We start from the raw sequence: 14,870 nt of genomic DNA on the forward strand, positions 1-14,870 counted from the left end.
ACTACTTTATTTTTTCTTGTCTATGGGGATTAGAAAAATCTGTCCTGTGATTCCTGTCCAATCAAATCACACAAAGAAAGTAAATTGCATCATAATGATTTATAAATGCAGCAAACTGTTTGGAAGCATTAAAAGTGTCCAAGAAGATGTCCAAAATCTTTACATGCAATGATCCAGAGACTGTAGATGCACGTCACTGATGCGAAGATGACAGATGTTTACTGTATGATGACCGAAATGGCCTTAAACACCCAGCAGGCACAAGACGTCAACATGACGTCAGACTGACGTTGTACCCCAACATCGTGGGGACATTATATCTTGTTTGGTAATGAAAATCGGGTTGACATCAGAACCCAACGTCAGGCTGATGTCAATGTCCAACGTCCAACCTAAAATCAACCAAATATCAACGTCTAATGATGTTAGAGCTTGACGTTTTATGGACGTTACCACTATGACGTCTATCAGATGTTGGATTTTGGTTGCCATAACTGACAAATAAGTGTCAGTATTTGACGTCAATATGATGTTGGTTAAAGATGTTGGCTCGACATTGGATTTTTATCAGTTTCTAACACAACCTAAATTCAACCAAATATCAACGTCATTTGATGTAGTTATTGGACATCAAAATAACATCGTCCTCAGATGCTAGCTAAACATAGAATTTTTTGGTATTTTTGGTGTTAAATCAACTTCTCAATTAATGATACATATGATTTGAAAAGTGGTGGGGATATGTGGGGGTGCTAAGAAAATAACCAATATTAATTACAAAGTTTACCGACTTCATAAAACAATTTCTACCACTCGCTTTGTGATGCGTCCTCCAGACATTAAATAATGACGCAAATACAAGTTTGAGCTTTTGTAGTAAATCGCATTGCGTGATTCGTTCATTTAAATACTCTCCTCCATAAAATTTGTGTTTGAAAAGGGAAACTCCTACAAATGGATTATCAATAAGGTATTAATTATATTAATAATAATAATAATAATAATAATAATAATAAAGCTAACAGTACTGTGTAAACACAAAAAGATATTTGATGATAATAATAATAATAATAATAAGTATAATAATAATAATAATAATAATAATAATAATAATAATAATAATAATAATAATAAAGCTGACAGTACTGTTTAAACACAAAAAGATATTTGATTATGTGTGCAAAGTAAGAATTCCCTCCTTTGGTTGGACATTTTTTATAAGCTTTAAATAAATTAAAACCATACAATGACCATGTTTAGCCCAGCACATAGCACTGTTTTACATTTTTGAAGTTCTGAGTATACAGTTGAAGTCAGAATTATTAGCCCCAGTGAATTATTAGCCACCCTGTTTATTTTTTCCCAATTTCTGTTTAACGGCGAACTGATTTTTTCAACACATTTCTAAACAAATTAGTTTTATTTTATCTTTGTCATGATGACAGTAAATAATATTTTACTAGATATTTTTCAAGACACTTCTATACAGCTTAAAGTGACATTTAAAGGCCTAACTAGGTTAATTAGGTTAACTAGGCAGGTTAGGGTAATTAGGCAAGTTATTGTATAATGATGGTTTGTTCTGTAGACTATCGAGAAAAAATATAAGGGGCTAATAATTTTGTCCTTCAATTTTGACGTAATCCAATCTCTTTTAGAGGTGTCAGTGTCAGTATGGTTAAAAAACACTACAGTATTTACTATAAATCATTATATTTTCATGTGGTTGCCCAACAACTGAAAATAGATCTAGTAGCAGATTTAGCAGCCTCTGTGTAACACTTTAAAAGTCTCTGTTTTCTGTTTGTTTTTGTTAATATGTATTAATATCATTATCATTTATTTAGGATATACATTTCCATTGGCTAATCATTGAATTGTTTAAATGACTATAATTATATTAAATATTTTTATGAATAAAATATTATGTGTTCTGTGAAAAAGTCTTGCATTATGATGCTATTACAGTGTTATTCCGGCATTGCATAATGAGTGACAATAATATTGTTTATCGCAGATAAATTTTGGTGTAGTATATCGTACAACAAAAATCTAACATCGTGACATGCTTACATACATATAATCACTAAATACATTATTGATTTTTTTTTCATTTGTCTTTTTTAGTCACACAAGTCACATCTGGTGTGGACAGAGTGTAAATGCAAAAAAGAGAAAACCAGAACCAAACCACAAGTGTAAATATACCCTATATTTTCACTTATTCCTAAGAATTCTCTTATTATTAAAAAACGTCCACAAAAACAAAAAAGGACACCAGAATGACACAAATAAACAGGAAATAACCATAAGGAAACCATAAATAAACATAAGAGTGATGCTTAGGATGATGTTAAACCCTTGAACAAACAATATGGCCTTTAGTTCCCCTGGGATTAGTTCTCCTGGGACTGCTATAAGGTTTTATTCTTCAACACAAATTAGACCCACCCATACTGCAAAATACAGTGCTTATTTTAAAAAGGTATGTTTCTAATGAGTCACTGGACAAGAACGTTTTGGCAATACTGCTTGCAGTTTATGTTGCAGAAGAAAAAAGTATCATTCAGTTTCGTTTACCACAGGCCTCATTTTACTCTTTAATTGAAAACCCCCATTATAAAAACCAAATAGGAAAAATCTCAAGAGAATTCTCAGCAAAAGTTACTCTTCCAGCTTCTGATGTCATCCCTGCACCACTCCCAGCCTTAAGTCAACATAAAACAGTAATCGGGTCCATTTTGCTCCTGTAATGTGGCAGGACTTGATGTTATCCACCGGGAATTAATTGGATTGTGGAATTAATTGGCACCCACTTTAAAGGAAACCCACTTAGCCTGGGAAGCTGAAAGTCAAGTTCATCCTCAAGAACATCTCTATACATATGACTATTGATAAAAAAAAAAAGTGGAAAGTGGAATAATGCATCATACACAAGGACAAGAAAGCATCTGATTTCAGATGCAGGCTCTTTTTAACTGCTAGGAAGTCTTTCTGCCCATTGCAGTTTTATTAGTGTGGCAAAGAAAGCCTGGAGTTTTTGGCAGCATAACGACAGGGCAACAAGGGATGTATTCCAACGTGTGTTCCAGCATCCCAGCATGCAACAGCACGACAAGACAACCTGTTCCCTTCCCAGAACCCTCCCCCAACTCGTAGCAAAAAATAGGATGATCGGCAGATGCACTTATTTTGCTGTTCCTGGATGCCTTTAAGATAAAAAAAGAACGGTCTATTCTTTAGCCATGTCTAACTGCATTTTTTTTGTAGATGATACAAAAACATGAAAAAGTACTAGTGATAAGATGTTCTAGAAAAATAGGATTAGAGATGATATTAGATACTAATCTTTTACCCTTGATACTATGTGTTTAGTGCACGCTTTTAAACTGGTCTGGATAGAACACAACATATCATAACAGAGCACACAGTCATTTGATATGGGTCTTTAAAGGCGACCTATTATGTCCCTTTTTAGTACAAGATGTAAAATGAGTCTCTGATGTACCTAGAGTGTATAAGTGACGTTTAGACTTAAAATACTCCACAAATAATGTTTTATAAAGTCTTGTACACACCGGGGCGCTTTTCACTTGTTTATTTTCAGCTGCGTATTTTTGAGATGTTTTTCTGCACTTAAACACAGGCGATTCTCATCGGTGAGCATTGTAAATGTGCAAAATCACCCCCTGACGTAAGATGGCACTTAAATAGCACCTAATTGACCCCTTTCTCAAGATTTAAGATAAGTCTTTTGTGTCTCCAGAGTGTGTCTGTAAAGTTTCAGCTCAAAACACTCATCAGATTATTTTGTTGTTTGTGGTCTGTGCCTTTAATGCTAGTTCTCCCCGCCCACATTTCCCATGTGCCTGTCAGAGTGTGCCTCAATCTCCGCCTCGGCTGCATTAAATAAACAGCATAGTGACAGACACGAAGGAAGCAGACCTCACGTAACGTTTGATTATGTGATTATAAAAAATAGAATGAATACATTTGTACATTAGAAGCTGGTTATATTCACAGACTGTTGCCACCCAACTGTGTTTAAACTCCTTATAAAAGTGATTTTTGCATAATAGGTGCCCTTTAAATGTTTTAAGCGTGATATGTTGTCTTGTAAATGTGGTTCATGGTGTAAGAATCTAAAAAAAAGAAACAAAAGTAAACATCTTGATGTCTGCATTTACAGTACATGCATGGTTTTACTCATGAGAATGAAATGAACACTCAGCAAGCACCAGATGCGTGTAAAGATCCACATTGGAAATGCTGAGTTACTTTACGATATGGTTTATTGTGATTTTCAAATAACAAAGACTGTGTTGTAACTATATGTAATCTGATGCGATGCCCTGTGATCTTTCCACATGAGCAGCTCATGACAACAATGTTTTCAGTGTGTTGGAGGGGCTCGTTTCGCATGCATTAGAAAATGCAACATTTGTCTGCACCAAGGTTTGTAAAGATAACGGTTTTTAATAAGCAAAAAGCTCTATGGTCTAATTAGTCTTGTTTTCTTACTGTTGTTAATAAATAATAATCATAATAATAACACAATTAATAATAACTATATTAAATATATATTTCAGTTTAATAGTTTTATAGTTAGATTTTTATTTATTTGTGATTTCATTAATAATTCCATACAATATTTGGCTGGTAAAAGTTTTTAAAATTTATATAATAAATATATTTTAAGTCACTGGCCATTGACACAAGTGACAACATCTGAACATACATCTAACATTCATACAGAAAGTGTAAATGTGTAACAATGCAATTTCAACAGCACATATCCTTAGGAACTAAAGGGACAGTTCACCCAGAAATGAACATTCTGTCAGCATTTACTCACCCTTCCCTTCGCTTGTTCGAAATCTTTTGCGTTTCTTTCTTCTGTTGAAAACAAATTTAATTTTTTTTAGAATGCTAATAGCACCTATTGATTTCCATAGTCATTTCTTTTAATTAATTTTCAGTTTTGCGTGAACTAACTGGTTTAAATGACACTTTACATAGTTCAGAATCTAAGACCGGATGTCTACACCAATTTCCAAAAATAGAGTAAATCAGAAGTAATCTGACACTTAAAATAAACATTGTATAAGGAAAGTAATAGGTAACTAGATAATCTTCTCACAGTTCAACCGTGCTTATTCTGATCTCTTTAAGGGCTTGGGTTTTGAGACGTCCTTGCTGCTCTCTTAAAACAAGACATGGGGAAAAACAATTGCTTTTCGAGCATATCATCAATATTTAAACTGTACAACAGTTAAGACAATTAAATCATCAACATTTCTATGTTCGATCCATTCATTATATATGGTAGGGATTACTCAGTTTCCATTGTATTTTCCTTTAGTGACTAATCATGTCTAATCCATGTTTGTTTTTGTTTTATTTATAGCCAGTAGCATGCGCACTCCTTGTGTAGCCCATTCAGATCAGTAACTGACTTGTTTTTTCTTTAAATAAACTTCATAGAGTTCCTGTAGCTCAAGCAGTAAAGCTAGCAATACCAATTTCATTGGTTGGTTCCCAAGGATTTACTTGTTTTGAGGAGCTTTGAAGAAATGTTTACACATACAGTTGAAGTCTGAATTATTAGCCCCCCTTTGAATTTTTTTTCTTTTTTAAATATTTCCCAAATTATGTTAAACAGAGCAAGAAAAATTTTCACAGTACGTCTGTTAAAATTTTTTCTTCTGGAGAAAGTCTTATTTGTTTTATTTCAGCAAGAATAAAATCAGTTTTAAAATTTTTAAGAACCATTTTAAGGTCAATATTCTCAAACCATCATTATACAATAACTTGCCTAATTACCCTAACCTGCCTAGTTATCTTAATTAACCTAGTTAAGCCTTTAAATGTCACTTTAGGCTGTATAGAAGCATCTTAAAAAATATCTAGTAAAAGATTATTTACTGTCATCATGGCAAAGATAAAATAAATCAGTTGTTAGAGATGAGTTATCAAAACCATTGTGCTTAAAATATGTTTGGGGAAAAAAATAAACAGGGGGCTAATAATTCAGGGGGCTAATAATTCTGACTCAACTGTATGTCTATAATTGCACATATTATAAAAGACTATGGCAGCACAATATGTCATTTCAGTATTGATATCACAATGTGATCATTCGCAATGGTCAGATCACCGTATATGAATGCTCAGTTCATATTATAACTTGTCATTTGCAGGTGTTTTTGAGGACTGTGACTGTATGATGATTTTAAAAGCATTCAGGTATAATAAATTGCACCATTTGTAACTTTAATAAGGGCATAATTTTATTGAATTATTTTTATTTGTATTATTCATTTACAGTACCTGAATACTATTCTATATTTACAATTATTTTTATTCTTTATTGTATTTATAGATTGTTTATTACATTTTATGTGGATGCACTCCCACTGCAGAATCATCCAAATCCGTCTAAAATTCTTTCCAAATAGAGATATTCTAGTCATCTGGTGAAATTGCCCAGCACAAGACATCAGATTGACGTTGTATCCCAACATCATGGGGACATTGCATTTTGTTTGGAAATGAAAATCAGATTGACGTCAGAACCCAACATAAGGCCGACGTCAATGTTCAACTTCCAACCTAAAATCAACCAAATATCAACATCTAATGATGTTACCGCTTGACGCTGTGTGTACATTACTACTAAGATGTCTATCAGATGTTGGATTTTGGTTGCCATACTTGATGAATAAATGTCAGTATTTGACATTAATATGACGTTGATTTAAGATGTTGGCTCGACGCTGGATTTTGGTCACTTACCAACACCTAAAATCTACCAAATATCAATGTCATTTGATGTTGTTATTGGACGTCAAAATAACGTTGTCCTTAGACGCTGGCTAAACATTGAATTTTGGTCACCAGACGGAATGAACTAAATCTAACCTAATTGTAACGTTTTTTTTTTTTTTAAGTTTATTTATATAGTACATTTCATACACAAAGTCAATTCAAAGTGCTTTACATAAATGTTTATGAAAAAAGGACAAGTATAAGAAAATAGAAAACAAATAATAAAAAATATTAAAAACAGATAAAAACATTAAAATGTGTTAAAACAGGTTCTAAAAGAATGAAAAAGAAAAGACACAAAAGTGCGATTTGTCGGATGTAGCACAGTGCTCACTTAGTAAAGGCACAGCTAAACAGATGTGTTTTCAGTCTTTCAGTTGGAGCACAACTGATCATTTCTGGAAGCTGATTACAGCAGCGACGGGTGCAGTAGCTGATAGCCGATTCACCCTGCTTTTACTGAACTCTTGGAATTTCTAGTGTATATGATCCTGAAGATCTGAGTGATCTGTTGGACTTCTATTCAGTGAGCATATCTGTAATGTATTGAGGTCCTTGGCCATTTAGTGATTTATAGACAAGTAGTAATACTTTGAAATCTATTCTGAATGTAACGGGGAGCCTTTAATTTATCATCTCAAAAACATTGCAAGAATTAGATGCTTATATGCATTGAACAAAAAGTTAGACTTCTGGACATGCTAAAGGAAGGTTGAAGTTATGTGGCTGTAGGGGGCTATTGCGAAATAAAGTACTCTTCGGTTCGTTAGATTCAGTTTTACAGCCTTAAAACATCATAATAATTAAAAAAATAAAGCTGACTACTTCGTGGATTTTGCCTATTGCGGGTTATTTTTAGAACGTAACTCCCACGTTTAACGAGGGACCACTGTATATTAAATGCAGCATTCTTAACTATGCAAGACTCACATCATAACATAACATCCAAGAGTGTGCTTGAGGCACTTAAATGGAATCTAAAGGCAGCATCGATTCAGCTAGTTGGGTTGGTGTGTTCCACACTTCGCCTCTTGTTAAATTAAAGATGGATCGAGTTGGCCCGATTCAGCATGTAGAATCGTTTTCGGCTGTTGGCAGGAGAGCACTCTGATTGGGTGTTCATCAATGAATCATAGCGCAGATCAAAAACTGAAGTGATGTAGCAAGTAAACAATTTTGCTACATTTCTCAAATATGTGCAAATGATATGAATATTAGATTATCAAACAAATTTGCACAAGCGAATCCCTCTATGGTGACAATTACTATGATAATGGTACTAAATGCTGCTTTGTTAACGCTTCGCACAAAGGTGGAAATCCGACATGCCACCCATAGGTGCAGAAAGACACATCCTTTCAAATGCGTTCTCTCAGTTCAGTCAACTGCCATCAATTTGATTTGTTCACATGCAGTTATTTACTTTACGGTACAGTATGTTTCGGTTAGATGTGCTTTTTTGGCTGTTTCCACTGTCAAAAGGTACATAAAAGCATACCGTACCATACCACTTTTTGGCTACCCTATACAGTAAGAGTACCAAAAGGTGGAGCAAGACACGCAACTGAACGCTATTGGTTTACAGAGATACATCACTTGCTCATGCAACAAGCCAGGAGAATGAAAACAAAAAAAAACGCCATTTTTAAATACACAGCCGAGAGATTACACCGTTATACTATATACATATAATAATGAGCCATGGTCGACCCGAGCTCAAACAAACCTTGTCTTGATCAACAGCCCCAAAACCAAGAGGAAGGGCAGATCTCTACCTGGTGTTGTTGTTTACAAGGCCGTCTAAAGCGCGAGCGGTTTCGCTTTCTCACGTGTGTTCGCCGCGCGTCTATATTTGAAATAACTAACTTCTTGAGCTTAAATGCTTCTGACATCCGTTCCTTTCAGACATAGACAGAGTGAACAGCAAACAGAGTGAAGTGCGAAAAAACAAAGGAGCAAATGATTGTTTCAGCAACTTAAAACTTTAACTATTATCATCGCCTTTTGGACTATTATGAACTCGGAATGACAGAACTACTCTCTAACAAGAGGTTACATGTGCCGGTAAAGATTAAAGATGCAGATGAGAGGTTTGCACTGACTGGGCTATTTGTTGCGTGTTGTTTTTGAACCCAAATAAGGACTAAATATATGTTGTGTGTAGTTTTTCTGTAATTGGTAACATATCGGAGACTGTAAGGGTCTGTATGTGTTCATAAATGTTGCATTTATTTATTTATTTCATATAATTGCAGACATTACAGTAGGCTATTTCACACTATCATTGTGCTGCAGTTATAATCAAATCCTATTCATAGAAAGGTTAGTAATGAACATTTATACCAAAGTATTTGTGTATAAAGCATCTGTTTTGTGAGAAGCGCTTCTCATATGATATGCGAACGACCCGTACAGCTTTACTTTGTCATCTCCTTGAACGAGAATGGCGTTGACTGACACTCTCTGTCGTACACCACGCCCACCAAAAGAGTACCATTGATATCGTTGGCAGTGGAAATGCAAGCCTGATAAGGGTGACCTGTACCGAACCATACCGTACTGTACCACTCAGTAGAAATAGGCCATTGGGTTTTGCTGGCACTAGCTTTTTGGATTCGGCTTGGTGTGTCCCAGCCTTAACAGTGATATCTTAACTAGTATGCTGACGGGAAATGCACCGTTTGTAATCATTTTAAGATTTCCCTAAAAAAACAATTTTGATTGTTCACCCCCTTACATCACAGCGTGATTGAGCAAAAATGCACACCGTATGCTATTGTTAAGATTATTTTGTGACAATGAGCATTTAATAATTTAACTAAACACTACTAATACTTATTATAAGTAGTATATTTGATACTTAGGCCCAATCCCAATTCTATTTTTGTACCCCTTCCCCTTGGCCCTTAAAACTGAGTGTGAAGGGGAAGGGCTTCCAAATTTACCCCTAAGAAACGATCTAATCTGGCAATAAGATCGTAACTGTACTGTGCATTTAAACAGTGGCCATATTCATCTATGTAAACACACCAAAAAACAACATTAACATTATAGCAGACACTGTGAAAAGGTCATACCCACCCCTAGACTTTTCTGACAGGGTATTTGAGTGTCATCGAGAGTCAGAATGTTGTGGGACTGCTGTACAGGAGTTATGATTACAGATTATAGGTAGCGAAATTTAGCGTTTTTTATTTTATTTTATAATATGTTAAAACATATGTTTGTTTGTTGTATAATTCGTAATAATGTCAAAAAATACTAATTTGTGGATCTCCTTACTTCCGGGTGCAGCTATCCTGCCGTTGTGGCTGTTGTATTCTGGGAAATTTTCTAGCCCATTGGTTTCAAGTGTAGTCCTAAAAAATCTCCGTTCGAAGGGGTATCTTCCCCTTCCCCTTAGCCCTACGCCTTCAAGCTAAAGAGCATTGGGACAGGGGAAGGGCTAAGGGGTAGAATTGGGATTGGGCCTTATTATTAAGTGTGCAATATTCACTGCATAAATGCTTCAACCCATAATATCAAGAAACTTTATGACAGTGAAAGCCTTCGAATATTCTGTCATTTTGGACATAAAGGTAAAAGTGGCGTCATTCGAAAAAGTAAAGCTTTTTTTATTTGAGGATACTCACAAATACAACAAAACCATTTGCTTTAATAAAACAAAGAAAACGTTCCCTTTCTGTCATCTCAGTCTATCTGATATTTAGAAATGTGTGACCAAAATAATGAACGAGTTTCTGAACAAAGTCTACATACATGTCCTACTGTTTTTCTGTGTTTTACTGATGGATCATTTAGGATGCTGATGCACAGTTGTTGTTGTCTTTTAAAGATGCTCGTGAAAGATGGTTGCATGCTGAGCTGTTACTGTGCAGACATTTCCCTAAACATGACGCAGCACTAAACGAAACGTGATTGGTTTGTTAACCTGTCAGTCATATAGCATCATGGGCAGTCACTGACCATTCAAAGTGGCCAAAGCTCCCAGCTGTTAGTCTGAGTTCTGGGTACACAAGATTACCGAATAAATAAAAAAGACAATTCATTCAAAGCAGATGATTTGTTTAGAAATTAAAGGGGTTATATCCACTACTATATCATATTTTAAACTTTAGTTTATGTGCAATGTAGCTGTGTGAACATGAATTCTGATTGTAATACGCTCAAAGTTCAATGTAAAGGAAGACATTGGCGTTTACAGAGTTAGCTTAGTAAAGCCTACAGCGAATGAAGATTGGGGACTACAAAAAATACATCTGGGCTAATGAGATCACAAGGACTTGTGATTACACGCATTCACCACACACACACACCCCGCGCAGCGAAGGGCCATGGCCAGAGGCGCTGTAATGTTATAGCAGCGAAAGCTAAAATTATGAGGCGCCGTGTAGGATTTAACTCAAACTGCTTAACAACACTTACAATAGAAACACGTGGATTTACACCTATACACACTGCACACTGCACACACTGCATATACACCTATAAATTACTCACATATACACCTACTGTATATTATTGGATGTTCAAAACAATATATATAAAACTTGCGTATATACATATAAACTTGAAGCATGCATACACCCACATACACGCGCACATACATATAAACTCTATCCTTGCATAAACATCCACATTAACATACGCACATACATATAAACTTGCTGCATGCACACATACCTATACACATTCGCATATACATATAAACTCGATCCTCGCATAAACACCCACATTAACACAACCTTCACCAACATGTCTTTCTATGTGGACGCTTTCAGTGTCTCTCTGCTGCCGCTTTCCGTGCATTTTACGTCTCAAATAACAAACTCAAAAAAGATATGTGAACGTTTCATATTACTTACACATGCTTATTCTGAATATATGTGAAAGACACTTGTCAGATTTTATTTTAGAGAGCAGGCATGAGGTTCAGCTGTGGGCTATTCATTTTCTGTCTGATTCAGGCAGCTAACGGTGCTAACAGCTGCTCTGACTCACTGGCTGTTTCTCAATTCCAAGAACGCAGAGAACGGACTTGCGTTCTTATGGAGACCGTGCTTGCTAGGTGTCCTCGGAAGAATGAACTCAGGACACCGCGAGAACAGAGAGCGCGTCCTGTGAGGAGTGAGATGCTGCGTTCTTCCTGATGGTCACATGACCTTCACGCGTTTTTAAATGGAAATTTATTTAAACATTTCAACATTCATACAACGATTTTTTGCTTTTTCCCTTATCAAAATATATAATATGCATAAAAACATTATAAATATACGTTGCACAATATAAATAAAACAGATTTTAATACAAATTTCAGCAAATAAATACCCTTAATGTGTTTATTCCTTTATTTAGATGTTCATGGTGATGATTATATTCACCGTTTCTTTTAGGGAAACTTCTGAGGTAAATAAGTGATACCTCTGAACTTTAATAATAGACCTATATAAAATGCTGTGCTTCCCACCTCCAGTCGCAATGACTTCTGGGATTTCTAGAGCAAGTTTAGTGCTCAAGTCTGCATCAGTGCATCCTCGACATCAAGAACACATCCGGAACGTTTCACGCGTCCTCTGTTCTTGCGGTCTTGAGTTTTGGAACTGAACTTTGGCAGCTGATGATTACGTTGCACGAGAACACGAGGACGCAAGACTGCTGAAGAACGCATATTGAGAAACAGTAACTGTTTACACAGCGCAAAAGCGCATGCCTGTAGGCGCTTGACGTAGTGATGTGGAGCCAATCTGTGAATCACAGCACATTATGTTAGCTGACCAATCAGAGCCTCTTGAGGGCGGGCCTTTCAGAGGAACTAGGAAACATGACAGTCGTTTTTATGTTAGCTGAGTAGCTGTATATAATTAAAGTAAGATATATGAAAAAATAATGTGATTTTCTACAAATGAAGCATGAGCACACATTGCTTTGCATCTTATACACAACCAAGCCTCAAAAATACACTGTGGACCACCCCTTTAAGTGATTAAAACATGCAGATTAAATTTGTAAAGCTATAGTTTATGACTAGTTTGTTGTTTTTATATTGATTTAATATAGTTTATCACCAGTTTGTTTGTTTTTTTACTGAGTAAGCATAAAACGGTAGACTTCGTCCATAATTCCACCCAACATTGTGTTAGAGTGCAGTCCTTATTGGACTTAGTGAAATACATATGAGTGATGACACTGCACGATTGCACTCTTTATTCAAATGAACTGCCCAAGAAAACCAGTTCACAAAAGCGAATCAGTCTTGCCATCACTAATGTGCAAAACATCCATACATAATCCAAAGATTTAAAGCTTAAAAACTTCATAAATGGCAGGGCCCCTCTGTGCTGGCATTTACAAGAATAAAATCCGAAATCCACTTTAGAAGTCTTTAAAATCCCCACCCACCTCCACACCGGATTTACCGAGAGTCTCCTGTCAGTCAGAGCCCAGGGTTTATATAGAGGAGAGACTAGAGGCGAAGAAACCAGCAAGCCATCCTATTCACCATGATGAGTGAGAAACAGTAATAAATTGTTACTTATTGGAGTCATCTGACATTGCAGCGCACCACCACATGCACAGGTCTGTCAGAGAGATCATTCTATCGCTTCCAGCGAATACCAAAAGTCGGCCTTGGCCATTTTAAGCGCACACACCAAACTCCCTGAAAAAGCACATAACATGCCAATGCAGTGTAAAGACAGCCGAGTCCCCGAGGAACACGTCTTACTGCATCATGATGCATTGTCCCTGCAATCTTTACATACTGTAATTGTGGACTGCTCAAAGCAAATCACCGCACAGCAGCAATTACATGGTGCACAGCAGCAAACCTGCATTCAATCTAAACTCTGGTCAATATGATGAGGCAGCTGAAACTGCAACCACACTCCCATTACAGTCCAAACAGAGAAAGACTTCTTCTGCTGGAGATAGATTCTGAGCTTGAATGATCAGAGCAGGAGTTATTCTGAGAGAGATGTTGCTTAATTATGCATAAAGAAAAGTGTCTAAAAGGTGGTCCCGGTGACAGCATCTAGCGGTTATAATGGAGACCAGCCTACCTCACAGTGAATGCTGTGGGATACTGGGCTGTAGCACATGTAGCAGGATGGAAATGAATGCAACTAACTAATGTAACGTGCAATGCACTGCCCAGGTTAGGAGATGATGACCAGATGTAGTAAATGCGCCATGCAGGGACAGATGATGGACCAGAGATGATGATGATGATGATGGGAGGTGTAGGTATGTCGATTATAGGTACACCTGCTCAAGTTATTCAGCTTCATGCATTGAACAAGGCCACCAGTTATCAATTATGTAAGCATAACTATTGTACTATTGCATATTTTCTGCACAGTTCATCGCTGCTAGGAAGGAAGGAAGGAAGGAAGCAAGCAAGGAAGGAAGGAAGACAGATGAAATGAGCTTCGACGGGAATGCAAACAGTTTCTCCGCTTGTGCGGTGAACATAGCGTCTATTACAGCTCAGTTTTGAAAAGGACTGACGGCGAGATCTGCCGATAAATCACAAGAAGCGATGAATTCCCGCCGCCAGCGCGCGCCAGATGTTAGAAACGCTCCATTGAAGCGACGCGAATTCACCAGGACTTACCGCAAAAACGCCGAAATGCGAATTAGTCGTGGAAACGATTAAATCCATTGGTAAGAGAAACCCAGGATGACATTCTTTCCAAAGGTGTTTTCAGGCGATGAACGGGCGGCTCCGGCTGGGTCTCGCGCGCTTCCATGGGCAAGAGGGTCAGAGCGCGTGACGTAGACGCTCCACATAGAGAGATGCCGTTTCAGGGCATTTAAATGTGTTGCCATGTAGTCGAACGGGAGTTGATTCGGAAAAAACGGAGTTCCCGTCGAAGTACGTGGAAAATACGGTTACACCGCGAAAACAACAACCCCTTAAATGGTCACATGAGTGACCATCTGCTCGTAGTGCGCATAAACGCCCACAAATTCGTTACTTTGAATTGGTTGATGTATGCGTTTAGTCTTTTATTGGTCTGATTTAAGAGGACTGGGGTTACACA

At 36.7% G+C, this 14,870-nt stretch overlaps 1 protein-coding gene across 4 annotated transcripts in view; it reads right to left on the bottom strand.

The window, feature by feature from the left end:
• Positions 1-14,870, bottom strand: part of pkp4 (plakophilin 4) — a 96,850-nt gene extending 81,980 nt beyond the window's left edge. For 2 of the 4 annotated variants that reach the window (XM_056459622.1, XM_056459621.1), the window contains exon 1: positions 14,441-14,870. The gene's annotated coding sequence lies outside the window, so the exon portion shown is untranslated. The remainder of the gene's footprint in view (positions 1-14,440) is intronic. The other 2 variants (XM_056459626.1, XM_056459623.1) reach the window with 1 other exon arrangement.

Source organism: Danio aesculapii, chromosome 6, assembly GCF_903798145.1.
Source record: "Danio aesculapii chromosome 6, fDanAes4.1, whole genome shotgun sequence".
NCBI lineage: Eukaryota > Metazoa > Chordata > Actinopteri > Cypriniformes > Danionidae > Danio > Danio aesculapii.